Genomic DNA, 25,554 nt, shown 5'->3' on the forward strand with positions numbered 1-25,554 from the left:
AAATTCTTAATTTCTCAAATTAAAAACGTAACAGAACTAAATCAGACAGGAGTCGTATGTAAATTGGAAAGAAGGTGTGATCAGAGTTAAAGCATTCTAAGGCATTTTTATTTTTCAGGAGGAAAGTGAGTATTTTTATAATTATAAAATTTGTTATATATGCAGTTTAAAAGAAATAGGAAAACTTGAAGACTAGACACAAAAAGCAAAACTGCAAAACAAGCTGAGAGAAAAAAATGATAAAAATTAGAGGAAATAAATTCAGTTTAAAAGAAGACAAGAAGGTAAAAGAAATATACACACCTCACCTACAAAAACAAAACAATAAGAAAGGTTGATGCAGTTATGGTGGTACTTAGGGCATTTTGTACACTATGAAATATTTACATTAGGGAAGTAGAAACATTCAACATTAATGAGTTTAGCATGCAATCCAAACATTCAGAAAAAGAACAGAAATGCAAACAAAAAAAAGGAAAGGAATATCAAAGATGAAGACATAACTTAATAAAAAGAATCAACAAAGCCACAAGTTGAAAAGATTTGAAAAAATTTAATGATACAGGGTGGGCAAAAGTAGGTTTACAGTTGTGAGTATGCAAAACACAGTTTATTCTTGTATAATTATTTATTAATTATTGTATAATTTTATATACAAACAACTGTAAAACTACTTTTTCCCCCCCCAAAACAAACATCACACTTAAAGGTGAAATATTGAATGCTTCTTTTTAAGATAAAGCAATTTTATTACAAGAATAATCATTATGAGCCCTTCTATTACTAAAAAAAGGAAAATAAAATAGCATTTGTATTTTACATCCTACACTAAAATCAATTTTAGATAGGTTAAAGACCAAAATTTGTTAGGTTTTAAAGACAGTATGGGAGCATATCTTTATGACTTCAGATTTGGAAGGATTCCTTAAGACTTTAAAAGCTTAACTGATAAGGAAAAATACTGATAAATTCAACTTCATTAAATTTTCAAACTTGTGTTCATCAAGAAATACTATTAAAGCAACAAAGAGCCAGGAAATAAGAAAATATTTGCTGCATGTATAACTGACTAAGAATTAGTATGCAAAATATATAAAGAATTTCTACATATCAGTATGAAAAAGAAAATGCAATGAAAACAAGGCCAAAAAGACCCACTTTGAAGTTTCACACGCAATCATGAAAGAGGTCACATTTTACTATGTAACCACAATGTCATCTGGTTTCCTAATTCCTTAAATTCTAAATAAGATTGATTCAAATTCCCATTTCATGGGTTGTGGACATTTAAAACCTTCCTTAAACATATCCAGATTCCTAGGAATGAGGGAGGTACAGGGTGTGTCTTAAATTCTCACAGTCTCCTCTGACATAATTTTCCGACTCCATTTTAAATTTTTCATGCTCCCTCTCTCTCATGGTTTTTCTTTTAAAGAAATATAATTGACATGCAACATTTTATCAGCTTCAGGTACACAGCATAATGATTTGATATCTGCATGTATTGTGAAATCATTACAGAACAGAAAGAGTGTGTCCACCCCACACTAACAGAGCCAAACACTAGACACCGAGAATTGCAGTGGAGAAGTATTGGCTATTTTATTATGAGTGGTGCTGCCCAGGAGAACTGGAAGCTAATGTTCAAAATCCCGAATACTGCAGTGGTGTGTCAGTTCCAGATTATAGAGCGCAAAATAACAAGACATTTTGGTTAGGAAATTTCAGCTTGTGCTGGGAGCTGATTGGTCAGAGTGAGGTAAGAGTAATAAATCATTTCTTCAGGTCCTAAGGACAATCCTGAGCTCTTTCCTGGCGTCCCTCTGTCTAGTCACACGGGAAAGTAGCCAGCAGGTCTTTCCATCCTTGGGCTCAGGAACTGAAACATAACTTGCTCAAGATGTTATCGTTAGCCTGCCAGGAGCCCAAACGGTGTGGCCGTTAGTCAGGTCCAGGCTGTCTCCTGCTGCCTCAGGGGGTGCCGATTATCTGGGGGGAAAGGTAGGTCTCTGAGAGAGAGAGAGAGAGAGAGAGAGAGAGAGAGAGAGGTTGAGAGAAAGAGATGGTTTCCAGAGCAAGGATTTAAAACTAAGTTTAATCCAAATTGGAAGGACCCTTGGTTTCAAAATGATCACCACAGAAAGTCTAATTAATATTCATCACCACACATAGCTACCATTTTTGTTGTTGTAATGAGAACTTTTAAACTCTCCTCCAGCAGATTTATCCCATGTAGCACCCAGACTCTAGCTGTCAGCTTCCCTGATGCCCCACTGCATCACCACCGTGGCCTTCTCTGCTCCTTCTCCACTTTCCCCTGGATCACAGAAGCCCAACAATTCCTTCTTTACGCCTGCGGAGCCGCAGCCTCAGCCCCAGCGAATGTGGCATGAACACAAACAGTACTTCCTGGAAAAGAATTCTAGTGCCAGCTGCTAAGGTAACACATTTTCACCCTGTTGTGTTTAAGAGAAAGGACAGGACAAGCACCAGAAGATATAGTAAGTAATAGTATTTGTAAAGATAACTCATACTTTGCGATTTTGGAGAACATTCAAATTTTTAACAATCTGTTAAAAATCAATTTGAAAGGTGAGCTGTTAGACCACACCTCCAGATATTTAACCTTTTGACTGTATTCTGAAAAATTATTATTTGTCTCGACATATCTTTTGGTGTCCAATGTTTTAATCCATTCCTTCTATAAGTATCATCAATCCACTTATCTATCCATCATACAACTCTAGGTGCCTTATTTTAGATTAGAAACCTATTTTCCTTCTTAACATAGTTAAACATTATTTATTTTTATATGAACTTTATGAAGTATATTTTTTCCTTTGAGGAACATCTACATTTTAAGGTTGACTGATTACAGTGTTTTACAAGTAATTCTTAGAGCTGATTTTAAAAAATTAAACACACTATGTAGACACCTATCTGTGACCCATCTCCCTCATCTCCAGCCCCCAGCAGTTTTCATTAGTGTGGTATTTAGCACGGGTGCCACCATCTGCCCATCTCCAGATAACGGCAGGTTAGGATCGGAAGGGGCAACCAGAGTGGTTCCTTAGTCATGACTGTGATTGACAAGTTTCCTGAACCACTTCCTCTTCAGGTAATAATGCCCCTTGGTTTTGTGACTTCCTCATTTCACACAGCATTTAAAATTATTCTCAAAAGCAATGACATTCCAGTGATAAAAAGAAGAGCAAACAACAAAATTTAAACCAAAAGTTTAAAAGTATTACCATTATAAATACTGGGAACAAAGATTACGTCACTTTCATTATTACAGTGGAATTGAATTTGACCCTAAACAATATTCAAATTAATGCTCCCGTCCCTTCAGTACCTCACCCCTCTAAATGTTTTTACTGTCTTGTCTTAGGCTTCCACATGTACAATACTTGGGAACTGACAGGAAACAAAACTCCCAAGTGTAGCTGTTTCTTTCTCGTTTTCCAGGACTTCTCTTAAGCAGTCTTCACTGTAATGATGTTTACAAACTGTGACATGGAAAGTTGGTTGGCTGCTCAAAGGAAAATGAATTTCCCATTGTGTGATTTTAAGACTTCACATTCTGAGACTTGAACATCGTCCATGAAGAAAAGGAATATTACCACAAGCTAACAGTGATAATAGTTATTCTGACAAATAAACAAGACATCCTTGTTGCTTTTTTTCCCAGAATACACAATAGTAATAACCATAAACTACTCAAAGCTTTGTTTAGAAGAACAGTGAGGCTCACCTAAATAAGTAAGTAAAAATTCAGCCCTGTAGGAACCCATTTTGAAAATTTCAAGTTTCTTAATTCCAATAAGGCAGGAATATGTTAAGGAGTTATACTGCTGGTAGAATTTAGGGTACCCTTTTTTTTTTGACAGAAAAGTAGACAAGAACAGAAAAATAAATCTTCAAGTTTTTCAACTACATTAGCTTTCCTTCTCTCATCCAAGAACACAGAAACCGGAAGCAAAGAAACTACATATGCAAAGAGTAAAGACAATAAATTGCCTCTTTCAGGATGTGAAAATGACCCCTGAAATTGGGTACAGACACCAAGCAAAGAACAAAACCATCATAGCTCTTGACAACACACATATAGTTTTTTTACAGTGGTTACTAATTTTTTAGTCTTAAAAATAACCATCAATCTAGAAATTAATCTTATGGTTTTCAAATAAATAATTTGTTTTTAAAAAGTATAGTTGTCCTGAAAAGGCTACATATTGTATGATTCCAAATACATGGCATTTTGAAAAAGGCAAAACTATGGAAATAGTAAAAAAATCAGCGGTGGTCAGGGGCTTAGAAGGAAGGAAGGGATAAATAGGTGGACCCCAGGATTTTTAGGGCTGTACCGTTAAGTTTTAATGGTAAATTCATGTCATTACCCATTTGTCAAAATCCATAGAATGAATATACAACACCAAGAGTGAACCCTAATGGAAATGATGGATTTAGGGTGATAATGATGTGTCAGTATAGGCTCATCAGTTGTAACAAATGTACCACTCTGGTTTTGGATATTGATAATCGGGGAGAGTGTACGTGTATGGGGGGCCAGGGGACATGGGAACGCTCTGTACTTTCAATTCAAATTTGCTGTGAACCTAAAACTTCCGTAAAAATAAAGCCTATTAGAAAAGTGTAGTTGGAAGCTGAGAAAGTAAAGAGATGGCAGTTACTGTTCTACAAAACCTCACAGTAAGGAATCATAAGTAATTGCAATAAATATTTTAAAAGGAACTCTACATGACACCAGGAATAAAGGTTAGCCTCAAACGGAAATTCTTGTATAAAAACCCATAGCCACGTGATTGCATGCAAAACAGAAGCATTACAAAGGGTCACATGTGATTATCTACACATGTTCTGTTGTAAGAAGAGGACACAAAAGAAGTGGGCTTGTTCAGTGTGTCCGACTTGCAAAGAGAACTGTGCTTTAGCAATAAGACTTCCTCAACTGAACTTTTAAGTTCAAGTTTGAGTCTATTCCTTTTTTTTTTCAATTATGTTGAGTCAGTTCCTCTCTGTAATCTTGTTCTGGGAAGCCAGACTTTGACAGCTCCCAAAGGTTGGAATTTCAGGTAATCCCAGCCTTTCAGAATGTGCCTGCTGATGTAACACTTATCTACTTGGAAAGAAAAAGCAGCCTCGTTTGATTCAGTCTCATGGAATAAACTCAAAATCTATGTTCTTTCACATCTATTTTAAAATTTCTTTTAGCAACACGCTTTTCATTTTGCCATCTTAGGAATTACCATCTTCATTGGAAGGACCAAAAAAAATGGAGAGGGTTATCAGCAAGTTCACACAGGCCGTCTAATACCAAAAGAATTCACTGAAGAATAAAAATTCATGGTCAAATTAACTGACTCCATGTATATAAAAACATGGAATTCTTTCTTATGTAGTCAACTTACCATTTTGCATACTCTTTATATAATAAACTCCTTAAAATAAGTCTATCTGACCCACAGGAATTGCTGGCTCTTCAATTCATTCCTTTTTTTGTGTGTGTGTTCCACATTCTGTAAATTCTCTAAACAAGTTATTCTAATAATACTTTTTAAAAACTCAAAAACTAGACATTTTATAATGTATGTCTATATTGTGTGAAATGAAAATAACTTTAGAGTACTTCTGCTTTCCAATGAGATAATTAGAGAGAGGGAATAAGTGAAGAACTTTCTAAGATTCTCTAGGGTACACAGATATTTGGTGTATACTTATGAATATTTTAAGAGATGTTTAATTGGAGTCAAGTTCTGAAAAAGTTGGATGCTTAAAAGGTCAACTTAACTGCCATAAGGCGAGCAAAGAATGTGATTGAATATAGAAAGAAACTGTATGCCACATGAGTATAAGTTTAAAAAATATCTACAAGGGAGAAATAGAAAACAATGTGAATTTCAAGTTCAATGAAGACATCTTTCACGATTTCTAACTATTGCACATAAGCAGAAGGATGCTGAGTATGGAACGTTACTCAATGAAATAAAATATCTGAAATTCTTAAAGAAAAAACAATTTGAAATGGTATAGTTTTCACAAAGCTTCATAAATAATCTTACCATGTGGTTTATAAAAGTACAAAAGTAACCAATATCCTCTAGTTCAGTAGAAAGCAAACAGACCTAAAGGTTATTATATATGTATATATAACTTTTTTCTATTTCTTATTGGCCAAACTTTAATCATTCGATTCTTTAAAAATATGCATAAAATAAAAGCTTCTGTATTTCAATTTATTCAGACCTTTTCAGAAAAAGAAATAATAGAAACAGATTATGTTTATCTAAGGACACAATACTGACAAGAGCAGGAGAGATTGATGATCAAGGGCCTCTTTCTATCTCTTACCATTATGATGAATGATAGAGCCAAGTCACAAATCAAAGAGACATAATGTAATTTACAGGATTTTTGAAACATATTCATCCCATTCTTTAAATCCTGAAAATGACAGAACATTTATTCTTTCATGAAATTACATTCACAATGAAAGTTTTCAAAGAAAAATAGAGAGAAATGTTCTAGACACAGATTGGTTTTCCCACTTCCCGTTTTATGGCACTGTATTTACATGTCACCCAGATCCCTTATTGCCCCAAGCTCTGCTTTCTGGTGAGCCAGGTGACACACATCGAATATATCCTGCGCCTGGTTGTTCTATTGCATTATAGGGAATAAAATTGGAGGAGTCACCCCTCATCAATGCCAGGGGTTAAACCCCTCAACCGAGAGGTCCAAAGGTTGTCTGGAAGGAAGAGAAGTCCTGAGAGACGGGGATTTACTCTCCAGTCTTCCAACTTCCAGGACACCAGTTCTGCTTTGAGCTTCTTTATTGGGTGGGCCTCAGTGTAAGTGCTTGTTTAAAGAATTAGTTCAGCTGCCTTACCAGTGTAAAAACCACTATCCCAGAGAACTTGATCTGTACCTTTAAACTCATTTGTTTGAATGCCTTGTTTCTATATGCATTAATACACTGGGGAAAACTGGCTTATAGATCGGCAATAGAGGGCAAGAGACTAAGTGAAAGAATCTGATCAATCTGTGATATGCTAAATAGCTCCAAGAATTTCATAAAGAAATTTAAAAAAAAATAGCAGGTATAAGTTGGGGAAAACCTAGGCATAGTTATAAAGGAAATGTCCTCATTCTCACCTTCAAAAGCTTATTCCCCGTCTCCTCACATGTCTTCTGATGCCCAATATCTTTTATTTGCTCTTTTTTGTGTCCACATTTGTACCCTTATCCAAATAGTTTACTTTTTTCAATTGAAGTCAGTAAGTTGCTATTTGCATTGCTAAAGACTTATTATTAATGTATTGTCTTATTAATTAAAGGCATAGGACTGTGATTTAGAGATTTAGAAGAGAAAAAAATGCATCTGAATCAAACTTCTAAGAAAAACTGACTCTGGTAAATTTTGTAAATACTCTCAAAGAATAAGATGTGTCTGTTTATTTTCCAACAAATATTTATGGTGCCTTTATTGAAATTCATACAGGTTTTTTAAAGGACACTCCAAGGAGACTCAGAATCTCAGGGTAGAGGCGTAACTGGTGCCGTTGTCATCAGCCTTAGAAACCTAGACTCTGAATTTTATCCACTTACTTAGAAGCAGGGGGGCTCTGGAAATGTAGAGCAAGGATCACAGAATTTGGAGTCAAAGATATAGGTTTGAGTTCTGGCTACACCTCTTATCAGCTGTTTTCGTTCTTAAGCAAGTGACTTAATCTCCTAAAAAAGAAAAAGGGGGTCAAGAAATAATACCAACCTCACAGAGTTGTTGCAAAGATCAGATGAGATGGTGCATATAAAAGGACTTTATACCCTATCCTGGGCTGAACACGTGTTGGTTAGATTGGCTTCTGAGGGAAGAGAGAGTCCCCGAAGAAAGGAGACCTCTACTTGCCGGTGGGCACCCAGCAGGGATTCCCTGCAGGCATCCTTTGAAGGCTGATAAGCTTCTCCAACAGCTGCACAAGGGAACACAGGGACTCAGGGAAAGGGCAAAGGTCATGGCCTTTGCCCTTCTGCTCTCAGCTCAAAGAACATCTGCTCAAGATCCCCTGCAGGGAAATGTAACTCTAAGGCGGGAGGCCCAGGGAAGAATTTCAGGGATCCTAACTCCAAGAGCCCTAACCACCCCGAACGTGTTAGCTTTGGAAACTAAATTTATTTTAGTTATTTCATACTATTTTAATTAATTCAGTTTTATTCTCTACTATGCTAAAATTCAGAGGTTTATGTTCAGCATGTGTACCAGAATATTTGTAGTTTATAATCTTTGTTCACATATGTATTTATAATATAGTTATTCTAAATGTGCACATATCCTATAGACATCTGTAGTATATACCCTATATAACATGTGAGTTGCATATGTATAGAAAAAAAAAAAAAACCCTGAAAGAATATTTACCACAATGTTAGCAATGTTATCCCCTGGAAATGAAATTATGAATGACTTATTTTCATTTTGCTCATCTCTATTTTTCAAGTGTTTCCTTTGAAAATGAATCTTTTTTAGAATGAGAAAGCAACAATAAAACTCTAATTAAAATATATTATTCGTATCAGTTCCACCTGTTTTAACTTTTATGTTATTAAGTAATTTAATGACCTTTCTTTTTCTAATTCTACTCTTGTTTATTTCACTTGGGCTTTCTCTTAAGTTGCTTTACTTTACCTATTTCTCTTATACTGTTGACCTGTCTTTCCTTTCATTTCTTCTTATCTTTCCCCTTGTCTTTTAGGTCCCTGTCACCATTGGCGTGTTTATCATAGTCCCCCTTTTACGGGATATGGCAAGCACCAAGCCAAGGATCCTGTGTATAAGGATTGTTGGTGACTAGACCTTTTCCCTTCCAATTAGCTCAGTGGTCACATCCACTGACCCCTACTGTCTCAAAGTAGAACTGCTTAATTTTTCAAATACTAAGCGGGAAAAGGAGAGAGGTCAATAGACTCGAATTCTTCAGCAAGCAAATATTAAATCCATCCCTAGCTTCAGTAAAGATGATTTCAAAGCATTAGTACACTTCCAACTAATGTCTGTATATCCCTGGGTCAGGTGTCTCCCCAGAGGCTTTACCTGCCCATCTCTACTTCCATTCAGGTGTCCTACCAGCCACTTGAAGTCAGTTATGCCAAAATAAAATCCATCATTCCCTCACCTCTCCAGAAAAACTGTTCCTCCTTGTCCCCCTTTTCTCCTAAAGAAAGGGAACCCTTTGCCTTCCCATGGGCACTGAAGCCAGTATTAATAACATTGCCATCCAACCAGGTGGTCGGGTCGGAAACCTGGAAATTATCCTAAACTCTGCATGCCCCCAGCTCCCATACACAAATGTTCTACTTCTGTCTCTTTAATGCTTGACTTGTTCTGTGCTTTTCAAAGTGGAATGCGAGAGCCTCCATGGACAGTGACATCGTATTAAGAAATACATGAAGACACAGTAAACATAATGAATCTTCCTGGAATAACCTCTTCTCCTTGTCATCTTCATCATAGCAGTGTAGCACATCAAATTTTACAAAAATAAATGCATACGTTATGTGGAATGCAAGCTGAGCATTATTTCCGAGATTATTTTAAAGATTTATGCTTGTGACTTGACCGAGATGTTCCCTCTTCCCTTCTCACACTGCCACAGTCTCTCTTTGCTTCTCACTAGAGCTTATTACAATAACCTTTTACCTGCTGAGGCTTTGGCCTCCCTTAGCATCAAATAAACCCCCCACCCCAGCACTGTCCTCAAAATAGCATGTGCAAAACATTAAACTGATCGTGTCACTTCTTTGCTTGAAACTATTCAATGGCATCTACTTCAGGCAGAACAAAACCAAAGTCCCTCAGCATGCCATGGGATGCTCTTCGCACCTGGCCCCTGACTCCTCGACGCTCTCAGCTCTCCCTCTTCTCTCCCATCCTGTGAATTACTTGCAGTTCCCCAAGCGCATGTCTTTTCACGCACCTACAATGTGCACACAGGGTGTCTCTCCCGTATCTCCCACTCACGTGCTTAATCTAATATCCTATAAGACTCAGTTCAAGCAGCACTTCTGAAAGTCCCTCCTGGATTCTCCAGAATTGTTCAGGCTCCCGTCTCTTTGGTGCTCGCATTCTTGGTCACTCCCAAGCGGAACCCCTGCCTCCTAACACCAAGCTCCATAAAGCAGGGATTGTATGTTGTTCCTCTTTAAAATCTATTCCACTTTGTAGTTTCCTTGGGACAATTGGTAAAGACACTCTCCTTGGTGCCAGCAGGTCTCAAAAGCAGCCCATAGCCAAACTGCATCAAAATCATCTGGAATATTTCTTAAATTTAAAGGTGGCTTGGACTCCCCAATTTTGATTCAATAGTTGTAAATTAAAGCCCTAAGAACTATATAAAAAATGTTTAAACTACAGCAATTTACAAAGTCCCTAGGTCATTCTGATGTGGCTTATCTATTAACTGGCATTTGGACTCACTGCATCCTACCGCTGAGATCATCTTGATAGGATTTAAATAGTAAAACAACATAACTTTATTATTAAACCATCTACAAATGCTTTCCTAAACTGTATTAATTTAATAGTGGTCATTTTACTTTAGTGAGTTATTCCTGCAGTTGGCTATCTTTACTATACATTAAATATTAGTATTGATTTTAACAAGGGGTCTGCTTCTGATTTTGTTTCCAAATTTTTTTGGAGCTTCTTAATATAGACTCCAACTCCTTAACTACTGTGGTTTTGAGAGTTGTATATCATCCATTTACAAAAATAACCTAGAAATTCATTTTCAGCTTCAGTGAAGTAAGCCGGTCAGAGAAAGAAAAGTACCATATGATTTCACTTATATGTGGAATCTAATGAACAAAATAAACTAACAAACAAAATAGGACCAGACTCAGAGAGAGAGAGAACAGATGGACAGTTGTCAGCGAGGAGGGGAATTTGGGGGCTCGGTAAAAAAGGTGATAGCATTAGGCAAAAAAAAAAAAAAAAAATCTTCGAGACACAGACAACAGTATGGTGATTGCCAGAGGGAAAGGGGGTGGGGGCGGCAGAAGAGAGTAAAGGGGGATAATGACGGAGGAGGCCTGACTTGGGGTGGTGAACACAGCACAATATACGGATGATGTATTATAGAATTGTACACTTGAAACCCATATAATTTCATGAACCAATGTCACCCCGGTAAGTCCAATAAAAATAATAAAATAAAATAAAATTTCATTTTCAAAATAGCTGCATGGATGTTAAAGGTGGAAGAGGGTCTTTTTTGTTCAGTATAGAATCTCTTAACATCCTCCGGCTGCTTTTCTGCCGCGCGTCTGGCATTGGCACCTTCCCAGGAGAAGATGGAGATGGTTCAGTGCATGTGATAAACAATCTCCCAACAGTGAACGCGAGAACAAACAATCTCAGGTAGGGAGTTCTTCTAACACCATCCAAAGTTAATCCCCATCAATCACCTTGGTTTTGAAAACAAATAGATATATGGGGTGTGACATTAAGTAAAGTGACTTTTTAAAAACAAACCTGCCTCATGTCATAAACCCAAATAAGTGTTGTCCCTTTATAGCGCTTGTCTCCAAGGGAGGCTTTAAATATTTTTCCATTGTTATAAACTAAGATCATGAATCGTTTTTGAAACTAAAAGAAAATAACATGAAAAATGCAAAGGTGACAAACCGTGTGGATAACAGATTTGAATTTTGAAAAAAGCCAAGAAGTACATTGCTCCAACTCTTTATGAAAAATTGGAAAAAAAAATAGCAAGAATATATGGTTATATAGTGAAAGTAACTTTTGGTCTTGTTTTATTCAGTTCTGAAGCCAATTGCAAAAGTATATATCTAAAAGGCTTTAAAAAATGATACTATCATTTGAGTAAGAATAAAGTTTGCTCTCATGTGTTCTGATTTTGGTAATATTTATTTGGATTTTCATATGCTAGAAGGTGAGTAAAGTCAATCACGTAACTTTAGAGATATACTTCATAAACTTCAGTATAAAAATTGTTAGTTTTACATTGACCTTTTTGACTACTTTATACATTTATGTAATTTCAAAATTAATTTTTTTTAAAAAAAGAAGAAAAAAGGAAGCTTTTCCAATTTGCATGAGGGTAGCCAAACCAACAGATGGTGACTGTTTTTCTCACAGTCCTGTTCTCTACGTAGATTTTCATTTTCCATAGTGTTCAAAGCAGTTCTTCATTTCAAAGCAAGAATTTAGAAAAAGGAATATTCAAGGTGCTAACTAAAAGAACTAGTTTCATAGAAAGCAAAATGCTCTTAGCATGATAAAAATAGGCTGTATAGAAGGCTTGGGAAATACAGTGTTGTATGTAAGGTATACCACTGTTGGATGCACCAAGTGTGCACAAGACATGAATGATGGAGAACTGGAGGTGGGAACGAACCAAGATGGTCTCCAGTCCTTAGATCAGCTCTAGCCTTGGACAAAACTGACACATAGACCAAGTTTATGTTGAAACTCTTCTCTCTTCCTTTTAATGATCATAGCCCTTTGGCTAATGATCCTTATTATGGTATTAGCTAATAATCACTTAAGGAATGCAAATAAACTGACCCCAGCAAATAAGGCAATAGGAGAGCTGGAGCGAAAGCGTCTCCCCCACTGTGAGAATACTTCCCCTATTGCCACTTAAACGTCCATAGCAGCCTTGAGATTGTTATTTCATTTTCTCATGCTAAGTACTGCCCTGAATGTATGTTATGTACATTCTATTCTATTCTATTCTATTTTCATTATATTATATATAGGGTTTTTAAGAGAAAATGATATCCAAAACCCAAAGAAAGGAAGCTCCAGGTCAAATCGGCGGTCCTTTCCTAACTTGAAGAGGTGAGTTGTGCAGGCAGACCTCTAACCTCAGTATCCCACCTCGCGCCAGCCTCTCTGCTCGCCAGCCGTGCTTGCACTGCCTGTTCCAGACACCTGTGCTGCTTGCACGGCACGGCCATGTAAGAGGCACAGTAAGAAGGTTTCTCAGATATGGCAGTGACAACTAAGTTAGAAAAAAATAATTGCTTATCCTTGATCTTGGATTATCGAGCCAGTTTTTCTAGTATTTTTTTTTCTCTTGTTCATTTGTAGCAGTACTCAGAACTCACTCTTTTTGCTAGTTAAGTATCTTTACGTCTTAGCATTACTATGATAAAAGAAACACAAGGAACAGTAGGACATCATTCTTGCAATGGCCCAGAGTCATTTTATTTGAAAATTTAAAAGGATGGTGCCTTTTGTGGGGAACATCACACTGCATTGGTGATGTATCATAGTTGAATGCACAAAATATGTGTAAGATAGGATTCATGGAGAAATGAAAGTTGAACAGAACCAAGATTCATTTAACCCCTCATTCTGATGCACAATTCCTGATCCCTGCTATTCTCTAACTGACACTCAGTTTGAATTTGTTTCAGTGTTTCGTTACACTTCCCTAAATAATCTATGTTTTCCTTTCTATCTCCAAAATAAGGAGAATAAAAAATAAAGTGTGCAATCCAAAATATGTAGTTAACGGGGAAAAGAAAAGGAACCGTTGTCAAAGAACATGTAAAAAGGACCCACGGACAAAGCTGGGGGGTGGTTAGGGTTGAGGGTGGGAGGTGGGGGTGATGGGGCCGGGGAGGGTGGTGGGGGAAAAATGAAGGCAACAGTACTTGAACAACAATTATAAAAAGAAAAATAATTTTAAAAAATCAAAATATGTACAGTTATAAATAAAATTGAAGCTTTGAGTTGAGGAGCACCACTGTGAATGTTATCCTTGTTTTATCTTCCTATCCTTACCCCAGGCTGGTTACATGTGAAAAAGTTGAAGTTGCAACTACGTTTTATACTCATTTATATGAGGTCTGTCTAGCAAGTATCCAGCCATGTAATATGAAAAATGGAGACATTCATTGAAGAAGATACAAGAAACCTTGTACACAGGACAATGATACCTCAGCCCCCTTCAAAGTAGGCCCCTCGGCACCTCAAATAGTTCTCCAAATCGCCATCAGCTGCCCCATCGTATTTTCCTGAATCTCATCAACAGCCTGAATCTCTTCCTTTTCAAAGGTGATTTTAGTTTTGGAAAAATCCAGAAGTCGCAGGGCGCCAAATCGGGCCTGTAGAGGGGCTGAGTCTGTGGGGTGATCTGATGTTTTGCCAAAAACCTCTGCATGAGGTGTGATGCACGAGCAGGTGCATTGTCTTGATGAAGCTGCCAATCGCCAGTTGCCCATAGCTGCGGCCTTCTAAATCATCCAGATAGTTTCTGTGGAGGAATGTTTAAGCTTAATGCAAAAATTTGATGCAGATCTGTTGCTCTGCTCACTCAGTAATCTTGAATGGGACAACCAAACAGTATACTCAATGGCATCAACCACCCTCACTGACTAGTACAGTGAAGTTGTCATTGTTCACACATGCACATTCCAGTCCACTCTCCTTGGCTGCCAGGTTACATAGATGTCACACAAACCATTCTCATTATATTAACAACGGTTGAACTTTTTCTGGACAGATCTCATATTTTGATACTGCAAATGTATATTGTAGACTTTATAAATAAAACTACATATTCATTCAAACTCATCCTTCTAAAGTGATCTTTTCTCTCTATCTTTTTATAGAAATTACTAAAAGTAACATTACTACTGAAGGAAACTATCCAAATTTATTCTTCAAAGCTACACAGAAATTAATTTATGTGACTCTCAACTCAATAAAGTAATAAGAGTTTTATTCATTTCTGCTCTGAAGACATAGCATGACATCGCAAATGTTCATGTAATAATAATAATAATGAGAGGAAGAAGAACAACAACAAGAAGCATCTGTCCTTTGTGTGTAGAAATGAGTAGCCTAACTACACATGCTGGAAGCTCTAGGGGAAAAAAATATAAAGTCATATTACGTATGCTCAGAGCACTATTCTGATTTCCCTTGAGGGAATCTTTCCTAAATACATGCACATTACAGTCCACTCTCCACGAGCCTTGTCTCCCATTTCCCACTCCTTCAGCTTCTTAAGTGTGTACCATCCTCACAGGCATCGAACTCCAAGAAGGCAGTTGCTCCCTGTCTCCTGCCTTTTCCCTCTGTCCTTCCTAGCAATTCCACAGACCCTCTGAGTACAGAAGACATACTACCTCCAGCTCTAAGTCTCGCCTTCCTAAGTTCCCCATCACGAACCTGAATGACCTTTTTAATCATCCTGACCCAGACCTAGTACCTCAGAACTCATCACTGGCTTTCAGCATTGTTTCCAAAATCAGTATACTCTGTCACAATTTTGCCTCTTTTCTGACAATGGGATACCTTATTGCCACCTTTCTTTAATTCTAAAGCTATAACCCAATTTGTAAGATTTCTTTTTGCTTGGTTCTAATTATGAGAGCTGTGTTCTAGTTACTCATCTGAGTATCTGGGAATGAGCAGATAGTCTTGCTTTGTGCTAAAACAAACAAACAAACAAAAAAACACTTGGTGCATTAACTTTGCAGTTAAGAAATAAGACTATTGATTTATATTATTCAATCAGTTTAGGTAAAGTAGAAAATCACTTAATTAGCCCACCATAAAGTCATACTTTGAAGCAAAACCAGTCATTGGACCTCAAATTCACTTCTCTGATTCCCCAAAGCATATTGGCAAGATTTATATTTCTATCAGCAATTCTGGCTGATGGATCTGTCCTCAGACCTTGGAAATTTTCTCTTCACAAACAACTTCTCTAGCTACATCATGGCTTAGACTCAACTCCAGGTTAGACATATTAAAAATTGTGAAAACTCTGAAATTTTTATCCTACTTTCAAGCTAACAAGAAAGCCTTTCACTTTTATGGGCATTGGCAGAAGACAGGAGACTCCTGAATGAGGGACAAAACAGTTTATTACCTGCAGAATGAGCAGTAGTCAGAGTGGCAATTTGCTTGTACTGGTCCCTAAGTCCCAGTTCTCATAGGGTAATGTAAAGAGGACCTGGTGACAGCTGTCCACTTGAGTGGACTGCATTACAGGAAAGTAGCACTGACTTTAGGGACTCCACACCTTTTATAATAGGCAGTGAGGATAACTGCCCATTGTTCCAGAGAGAGATACTATATTTATCTGCCAAGGCTATTTGCTATACAAACATCTTTTAAGAGATAGTCCAGAACAAATGCAGTTAGCCCTTCTATTTGCAAGATGTATGTAAGAGGAAGAAACCCGTGGAGAATTATCTCCTAACATTTATCCTTCATTTCTACACTATTTTGTCTTCCATTGATGTTTCTCTTGAGTACACCATGTCACCAGCCACAATGATTAATCTAACCAACAGAGGCTGGGACCAAATCAACTGTTGGGACTCCTCAGTTGGATCTGTATCAGTCGGGGAACACATATTGGCAGGGCTTCCAACATGCCCTTTCAGGTGACTGGTAGGCCTTAGGGTTCACAACTCAATTCAAATCATTGCATCTATTGTTTCTGGAGAGTCTACCTTAGTTGGTTCAGGCTGTTTTAATAAAATACCACATATGGGGTGGTTTACACAACACAAATTTATTTATCACAGTTCTGGAGTCTAAGAAGTGTGAGATCAGGGTGCCAGTGTGATTGGGTTCTAAGGAGAGCCTTTTCCTAGTTTGTAGGGAGCTGTCTCCTTTCTGGATCTTCACACGGTGTAGAGAAAGATCATCTGTCTCTTATCTCTTCTTATCAGGGCACTAATCTCAGTCATGAGCACTTCATCCTCTTGACCTAATTACCTCCCCAAAGCTTCCTCTTCCAATACCATCACATTGGGAATTAGAGCTTCACCACAGGAATTTTGATTGGACACAAATGTTCAATCTGTCACACTGAGGACCATCATTCCAACCTGCCTGTTGTTCCATGTCACCATAATGGCTACAGAAATGGGGCTTGGAAAGACATCTTGAAGTACTGATAGGTGTTTTACATGGCGGGGGGCGGGGGGGTTGGTTCAGGAACTTGGCCCCCCGTCAATGTTTCCAATAGACTCCTTAGGTCAAGTTTTGGAGAATGGAAATAAAACTGTGATCAGAGCCGTGTTGCAAGAGATGACAGTTAATTTTAAGGTACTCACCACAGTTTGGAAGAGCAACATCATAATGGTTTTCTGGGTGAGGACAGCTTTTCCCCTGTACCTCTCAGAGGTCTGCATTGTGCTCTCCCCAAGCTGATATTCTCCTTTTACCCCTCCCACCAAAAAAAAAATAGTGTTTCCTCTTTGGGGAGCTATAACTTTACTTTTTCCAGTCATTTCCTATTTGCATCCATATCTTTCATCAAGAAGGGCCAGGTACAAAAGGGACACAAGTATTTGTGTAAATCATAGAGACTATTATGTGTCCTTAACTGCTGGGGGGATTGAGTGTTATGTGAATCTACCCACATAATCTCTGAAAACTTCACCTTAGCACACTCCCCACACACTGTACTTAGGAGCTCTTCAACAAACGTTTGCCAAATTCCAAGGTCCCTGTGGGGAGTAAATCCCAAGTAATAGCCCTCTTCCACTGAATTAATTGCTAATTATATCATCCTATTGCCGTTTACATTCATCCATTGATAGAGATGATATTCTTAACATGTTGAATGTTCACTATAAACAAAATGTGTGTGAAAGGGCTAAGCAGAGTTAAAAGTCAGACCATCAGTATCTTATAGCAGGATAAAAAATGGTAAGTGTTTGGATGTCCAAGTTACATTTAAAAAGAGGTAACATCTTGAAAGAGTATCCCAAAATGAGAATGAGGTCAGTCTAGGCAACAACATGTTTGTTTTCTGGACAGAACCCATCACCAGTACGAGCTGCACAATCCAAAAAAGGCAAATGCAGAGGCCAAAGATGTTTTATGGTTGCTAGGGTCTGAGAGAAGATGGAAAGGGAAGTGGCTGCTTACTGGGCATGGGGTTTCCTTTTGGGATGATGAGCAAGTTCTAGAGCTAACGCTGCTGAACTGTACACTTAAAACGGCTAAAGTAGTGAATTTTGTGTTTTGTGCACTTTACCACAATAACAAGAAATTATACACACACAAGTGAGGGTGAATTTTTAAGTTGGGGACACTGAACTCATTTCAGGAATGGCATTAAGGGGAAAAAAAGTGATGATGATAAGGCGAGAAGGAGGTATAAATCTGCGAGTATCTAGAAGAAAGGAGGAAGAGGTACCTACATTAAGCGAAATCAAATTTCTAGTGTACTTTTATGTGTTGCTGTGCAACAAAAATTTCACTATTTTTAAAACATTTAAACATATATAATTTAGTAGAAGTGATCCACAGGACTTGCATTCATGTCATTAAATTAGCTATCAGGTCAAAACACTTAACAGCACATTTTCCCTATCCTTTACATTTCAATTTACCATGGGAAGGAACAATAATCTTCTTTGTGAAATATAAAATTTAGGTAAGTGCATTAATTATCTTCAATCATATACCCAAGTTATGGCATTGGGGGTTTATTCTTAGTTGTGTTTTCTGTACAATAGGATTATAAGTCAGTAGCATGGTGAATAATGAATTAAAATGATTTCTTCTGATATACGCAGTTTCACCAATAAATATTTATCCCTGTTGGATGCTCCAGTGTTGCTTTGTAAGAGCGAAACTCAATGAAATTCTATAACTGGTGCCTGTGCTGAGAACTCTGAGGCTCTCCTACAAATATTAATAGAATCAAAATACAAACATGGAGACCAAGAATGCCTAGAAGTAAGGAGTCCTTGCTGGATTAGGCTCACATCCTTCAGTATTACAATATAAAAAATAAAACATTAAATCCTAAAGAAGTCTCATTTTTATTCAGTTCCAACAAGATATGTTAAATCAGGGAAACAGTCTAGGGATATTTTAGTGTTTGAGACCATCTGCCTCTTTGAATGGGCTTTGTTTAAATGAATGAATTTAAGCAGAGGCTATAAAACTTGGTCAACAAAATTCATTTTTTGGTCAAGCAGCTTCTTCATATTCTCAGTTTCTAAAGCAATTTTTATGCTTAAATGACCAAATAGAGTCATGAGATCATGGAGCCTTCCTTCCCCATTAGACTGTGAGATCCCCGAGGGCAAGGGTTATGTCTTACTGAGTCAGTTGGCATTAAATAAAAGTTTCTTAATGAAGATGGGCTACAAATAAGCAAAACTTTTAATCAGCAAATCTACAATGTACACAGCTATCAATTACAGGCTGTACATCTGAAGGTAAGAAAACTAGTATTTTCCCTCCAGACGTTTCAGAAAAGAGGATCCTAAAAGGGGATCCTCCTAAAGGGCCCCAGGGTAAAAAGAAAAAGGATGTGAGGAATTTAGCATATTTTACAGGTTTTGTGATGGCTTCTCAAAGTCCCTAGGAGCCAGTTTGCTTGCTATTCTTTAACGACAGTTGCAAGCAGGTACCCTACCCAAAATCTACTCCACGGAGAGAAACTTTCTGTTTCCTAGGTAAACCGCTTGTAATATCTCCTCCAGTGTCCATTGTGTCCATCCTGTCCCTTTACCATAACAGCAGTCACCCATAATAAACAGCAGACAGAAGGCTTCAGCTGAGTGACACTGCGGATCCTATCTTTCATGATATCCCATCACGGAAGGAACACGAACAAGAGCATTCGTAGCTCGGAAATTCCTGACCGCCCCAGACTTATCGCCCTGCCCATCTCCACCCCGCACTAGGCTAAGTCTAACACTTTACTTTGAAAATCCCAAGTTTTTCTTTCATGTATGTGTTAGTTGGGTTAAATCACACGTATGTGATAGCTTCTGATTAAGAGGACTGTAAAACTTGATAGAGACAAATGCAAGTAGTTGAAAAATGAAGAAAATCAGAAAACTCATCACACAAAACACATTTACTTAGTACTTTTTTCTAAGATTCCTAGCCAGAACAGAAAATAGGAGGAGGAGGAGGGAGTGGAGAGGAAGTAGGAGAGGGAGGGGGGAGGAGGGGAGGGAGAAGGAGGAGGAGGAGAAGAAGGAGAAGAAGAAGGAGGAGAAGAAGAAGAAGAAGAAGAAGAAGAGGAGGAGGAGGAGGAGGAAGGTGATCATGAATAAACTCTCTTGGGGGCTTACTACGTGCTAGGCACTATGATAAATATTTTATGTATATACTAATAAGCATGTTTAATTTTAGCCTGAAACTCTCTAAGTAGCTAATATTATTATCTCTGATTATAGCTGAGAAAACCAAAGCACAAAACAGCTAAATATCTTATCCAGGCAGCAAATGAAGCTGAGGAAGTCCACACTCGGAAACCAGACAGCTTCTTCCAAGACTGTGTAAACCCTCCTGCTCTTCACCAAGTTTCAGTCCTATTCTGAAGATCATGCCTTTGTGTGGCTTAATATTAACCTAATGAAAGATTCAATTTTGTGAAAAGCAGAAAAAATGCCTACAAAACTAGAACTGAGAAACAATCCAATCACTATCTTTCCCTTTTTCTTTTTTCCTTAGGTTTTGTTTGGGGTTTTTTTTTCTATTTGTTTCTCCCTGAAAATGGCTGGGAAACCTAGTAGCTGAAAAATACTGATGTCACTCGAATGAAATTGCTTCTTGTCCTGCCATCTTCTTCTCCAATTTTAGGCCTTGACCAGTTGGAAACTGGTTTGAATGTGCATAATGATGACCTCAGAGTGCTCGTTGTGAAATGACTTTCCCCAGCAACATTAGATTTATCTGATGATTTTAATATCCTTCATTCTAAAACACTATTATCTGGAGTGCATACAGGGGACAGTACACTTAGTCATAAGTGATGGATGAATTCATTATCTTCAGCCATTTTTAATGGGTCATCTAGAAAGAAAATCACCAATCAGTTTTGGCTATTGAGCATTGCTACCTCACATACTTTTATTAAGCCAAATATAAAAATGGGTGGTTTTTCATTCTCCTGTCAGACAAGAAAGGTCACCAATCACAAGCTTGAGAAACATGAAGGTATATTTCTTTTTGGCCTGAAAAAATGGATGGTGTCCAAGTTTTTCATCTTTTTCCACTGTAAACTGAATATTTCAGAACCGTGTACCCTGCTAAGAGGGAAGGTGCTCCGCAGGAATTCAGAATGAGGATGTCTCCCTGCAGAGAAGTAGAGGTTGACATTAATGTATTCCCTGGGTGACACTGTTAATCTAATGGTACTATTAAATTCTAGGGCTTCAGCCCCATCATTAAGAGCTGGAAGGAAACACATCGGTGTGGAATGCAAGGAGGTATGAGCATGAGTATCCCAAGCTTTTTTCCTACCCTAAACTTCTAGAAACTGAAAACATTTAATACACATGAAAGCACACTTTTCACATCCAAACCTATCTTTTCTTTCTGTGGCTGGGAAATCCTGACTTCTTATCTTTTAAATTATTATTTTTCATTTGATTTATCAAATGTCTCTCCAACCCGATTCTGAACATCCATAGCTGTTGGTTAAAAGAATGGCAAACAGGTATGTGCTTCAGAATCTACGTTAGCTGCTAGCAAAGCCTTTCCTGCTATCCCTGGTCATGTAAAATTGACTTAACATTATTTTAATGCATTTAGATATCTCATAATTATGTTATATTGTCCTGAAAAATCCCATGATTAGCAAATTCTGTTAGCAAATTGTTGAATCCTACAATGAGGATTCTTAAAGGTAATTAAAAAATTAAAGAGACAAGCAGGTTACAAATATTCTAAGACCAACATGCTGTACAAAAATATCCTAGAAAAAATATTGGGATCTTACTGTGATTCTTGCATAGAATTAAAGTGGAAGCAACTGTCTGAATGCTCAGGAAATCATGGCAGATTTATTTGATTGCTATTTGATCCAGTTCATCATTTTAACCCTTAGTTCAGGAATGATCACTTTATTTTCTCTTTTTTTATTCATATTTTATTGTTTATGCTATTACAGTTGTCCCAATTTCCCCCCTTTGTTCCCATCCACCCCCTCCTCCCTCAGGCCACCCTCACGCATTGTCCGTGTCCGTGAGTCACGCATCTCTGTTCTTTGACTAATCTCTTTCAAGCGGTCACCATGCCCCCCATCCAGTCCCCACCTCCCCCTCCCGTCCGACAGTTGTCAGTCTGTTCCATGTTTCTATGTCTCTGATTTTATTATTTTTTTTGCATTAGTTTATTTTGTTGATTAGATTCCACATATAAGTGAGATCATATGGTATGCCTTTCACTGACTGGCTGATTCCACTTAGCATAATAGTCTACAGGTGCACCCATGTTCTTGCAAAAGATAAGTGTTCCTTCTGTTTTACTGCTGCATAGTATTCCATTGTATAAATGTACCACACCTTTTCATTTTAACCACTCATCTACAGATGGGCACTTAGTGCATATATTCCTCTGAATTGGTGTTTTCGGGTTCTTTGGATATGTTCCCAGAAGGGAAATCACTGGGTCAAAAGGCAGTTCCATTTTTAATTTTGAGGAAACTCCATCCTGGTTCCCACAGTGGCTGCCCCCGTCTGCATTCCCACCAGCAGTGCTCTAGGGCTCCTGTTTCTCCACGTCCTCACCAGCACTTGTTGTTTATTGACTTATTGATGGCAGCCATTCTGGGAGGTGAGGGATGATATCTCATTGTGGTTTTAATTTGCATCTTTCTGATGTTTAATGATATTGAACATCTTTTAATATGTCTGTGGGTTGTCCATCTGTATATCCTCCTTGGAGAAGTGGCTATTCAGGTCCTTCACTCATTTTTTAATTGGACCGTCCTCTTGGTGTTGAGTTGTATAAGTTCTTTACATATTTTGGAAATTAGCCTTTATCACATGTTATTGGAAAATATCATTTCCCATACAGTAGTTTTCCTTTGCATTTTGTTGATGGTTTCTTTAGCTGTGCAGAAGTTTTTTAGTTTGATGTAGTTCCATTTGTTAATTTTTTCCCTTTGTTTCTCTTACTTGGAAATATATTGACAAAAATATTGCTACATGAGATATCTGAAATTTTACTGCCTATGCTTTCTTTTAGGATTTTTATGGTTCCGTGACTTTCATGTAAGCCTTTTATCCATTTTGAGTTTATTCTGGTATAGGGTATAATTTGGTGGTCTGCTTTCATTTTTTTGCATGTACCAGTCCAGTTTTCCCAAACTTTGTTTATTTTGTATTGTGATTATTAATCAAATTTAGTGGCAAAACCATTACTTCAAAAAATGTTTAAAAGCCCTAGGTAAAACTTTAGTAAATTCAATACATAAGAACAGAGTTGACCTGTCGAATGGGGACATTTGGAAAAGAAGCCTGAGTGCAACTGCTCTGACCTCTCTCCTCCCCTCCATGGAGGCTCTCGGGGACCTCTCTGGAACCCCCAGACTGAACTCAGTCCTGGAATCACTGAGCTAGACCAATAATCTTAGGGAATAGACATAACTCAAGGAATCGCCCCTACTCAACGATTCCTGCTTAAAAGATGGCCTTTCGCATGCACTTGCCTAAAAATGATGCATACAGCACTAATGTTTTTCTGTAGATAACTATCCCACTTGTGCTTTTTTTGAGGCTTACAGTTTCTAGCTTTTAAATTTGGCTTTTAAAGTAAAAAAATTCATCAAATGTGTTCAAAAAATAAGTTAGCAAATAATCAGAACCAAAAGTTACAGTAATTATTTCAAAAAGTATATTTCTTCCTGCTGTTTAGTTACACAACTAAATAAATTGATTAAATGACTCATGATAGATAATTTTCTATAAAAGTTAACTGGGCTAGATGTGAATTTTATTAGGTTTTGATAGTTTCTTCAATAACCTTAACAATAACTATGTAAATACTAGCCTATTCTTTTAATTAAGGTCAATTATTTAAGACTGCCTGGGGACTCTGAGTGATTTCCATCAATTTATAAGTGTGGGTACAATATTCATGATGTTTCCTCATGGTTACTTCAACTAAAATCAGGCAAACCCTTACCAAGTAAAGAGTAGACATGGCTACATTTTTTTCTCAGTGTTATTAAAGTAAATGGAGACAGAGGAGATTGCTTTTTGTTCAGTTGAAGACTATGGTATTTATCAAAATAGCAAAGTATAGGTAAAGAATGAAAATGATAGTCCTAAAATGATTTGAAATTGTAAAAAGCAACCAAAATCACTAATTAGAACAAGATTCTTTTCACGTCTTTCTTCCACTTCCTCCATGAATTGAAACTATCATCTACTATGATTTTCTTAGAATCATGATTTCTCACCAATGTGTAAACTTAAGTAAAGGTATGTTTAATTTTTCAAACTTAGTTATCTAGCAGTATTGAAACATACCTTGGACCTTATTTCTAAAGTACATAGCATATTGTCCATAATGAAGAGCTTTGCCATATTATAACTTACAAAAATAAATTTTAACAGAAGTTACCGAGGATTTAAACAGATGTAAGTTAGTTCAATCGTATCCTATGTTTGTGAACATGGCCAAAAAACGCTATAGAAGGTTTTAAGCTAGAACAGATAACACAAGTCCATCTGTTTTTGTCGTCTGCTACTCTTTATGTGATACAGTAAGGATTATAAAAGGAAAGTCAAATTCACATAGCATTTATCGAAAAGGCCTTTATAATTGAATTAAATTTTTTATTCTTTGAACTCTAGTTACTAATTTAAATAGTAAACTATTTTTAGTATGCTCACCTTTACTAAAAGCAATGTTCTTGTTATCCACTAACACAATGTGATATGTACAAATTAGCTTTTTTAAAACTTTACTAATTTCTCAGCTATCAATCTGTGGAAAACCATAAGTACATACCTGTTTCAATTAGTCCTCTCTCTTTAGTTATTTTTAAGCTGTAGCTTAATATTCAACAGAATGCACATGATCTCACAACATAAAGTCAGATTTGTTACCTCTCTAATTTAGATCCTTATCACCTGTCCCTTCGTTTCAGTACCTTCCTGTTACCCAAGACCACAACCCTCAAACTCTAATTTTTCTAATCCCAGCCAAAGTCCAGGTTAAACTTCATCATAAGGGGTATATTAGAAACACTAGGAGGAGCACACCATTCCTTCTACCCCTTCCCAATCCACATCATGGGAGCCCCAGTCAACACCAGACTCACTGGGCAACAACACCTGGAGATGGAGGCTGAGACACATGAGGCTGGAGAAGTTCCATAGTTTGGAGGCAACATGGAGCCACATTATCTTTGATGGGCCTTGTTAGAGTGCTTATTACCCATATAGATAATGCAATAAGTGAGTATGGAGCACCTTCCAAATGGGAAGGGGCCTCCCAGCTCTTGGGAGCTGCGGGACAACCCTAGCTAAAGGCGATATGAAATGCATACCTTAGCCAAAGCAGCTCTAGGATTTAGGGCGTGCATTTCTTTGGGATGTCCTTCTTCTTTCACCTTCCTTTCTTCTTTTTGTAAAAAAAAAAAATTGTTATTTATTTATCTTTGGAAAGGGGAAGTCAGGAGAGAGACAGGGAAAGAAACATCAATGTGTGGTTGCCTCTTGTATGCCCCCTACTAAGGGCCTGGCCTGCAACCCAGGCATGTGCCCTGA

The sequence above is a fragment of the Pteronotus mesoamericanus genome, unplaced genomic scaffold (genome assembly GCF_021234165.1).
Source record: "Pteronotus mesoamericanus isolate MK-2021 breed Mesoamerican mustached bat unplaced genomic scaffold, CSHL_Meso_final contig_94, whole genome shotgun sequence".
Classification (NCBI taxonomy): Eukaryota; Metazoa; Chordata; class Mammalia; order Chiroptera; family Mormoopidae; genus Pteronotus; species Pteronotus mesoamericanus.